This window comes from Candoia aspera, chromosome 2 (genome assembly GCF_035149785.1).
Source record: "Candoia aspera isolate rCanAsp1 chromosome 2, rCanAsp1.hap2, whole genome shotgun sequence".
In the NCBI taxonomy this organism is placed as follows: Eukaryota; Metazoa; Chordata; class Lepidosauria; order Squamata; family Boidae; genus Candoia; species Candoia aspera.
In genome coordinates this window covers 65488052-65488738 of record NC_086154.1, presented here as the reverse complement: position 1 = coordinate 65488738, position 687 = coordinate 65488052, and positions in this window count along the sequence as shown.

The window sequence follows — 687 nt, the reverse complement described above, 5'->3', positions numbered from 1 at the left end:
TGCATTGTACATCTCTTCAGTTTAGCCTTCCAAAAGTATTTTTGACCTTTCCCATTAAGAATTACTGGTAAATATCAACAAGTGAGAGATGTTGACATGTGATGTAACTAACTTTGACATGATAAGAATAAGATAGTTGGATGCATGTATGGTGGAGTGGGGTTGTTTTAAAAGCATGATCACCTGTATTAGCTGAGGCAGCAACAGTATCACCACATGCTGCTGCTGCAGTGGCTCTTATTTTTCTTACACAGTGGTTCAATGTGTAATTTATCCATGATCTCTAAAGAGCTGCTCTCATTTTGACGACCTTGAAAAAGATGTGAAACCTCAGTTTCAGAGAAGAATTTTAGAGGCTTGTGGGTCTGGTGGAGGAAGGACACCGTGCAAACTAAACTTGAGTATGGAAATAAAGGACTGTGCAATCTTGGAAAAACGCACTACTAAACATCAACATCATCTTATACCTGTCCTTTTTTAAACCTTCATACAGGGATGATGCAGTGCTATAGCAAATATGGAGCCCTTTATCTGATGCATTTTCTTCATATTCTGAGCCCTCTCTAGTGTCCTGTTCTGAGGAATGCTAAGCAGTACTCCAGTCATCAGTGCTTCTGAGTAAATCCCACAAAGACTGTGAACCCCCTCCATGCAGGATGTAACCCTGCTTCTTCAGGGCCTGCTGAA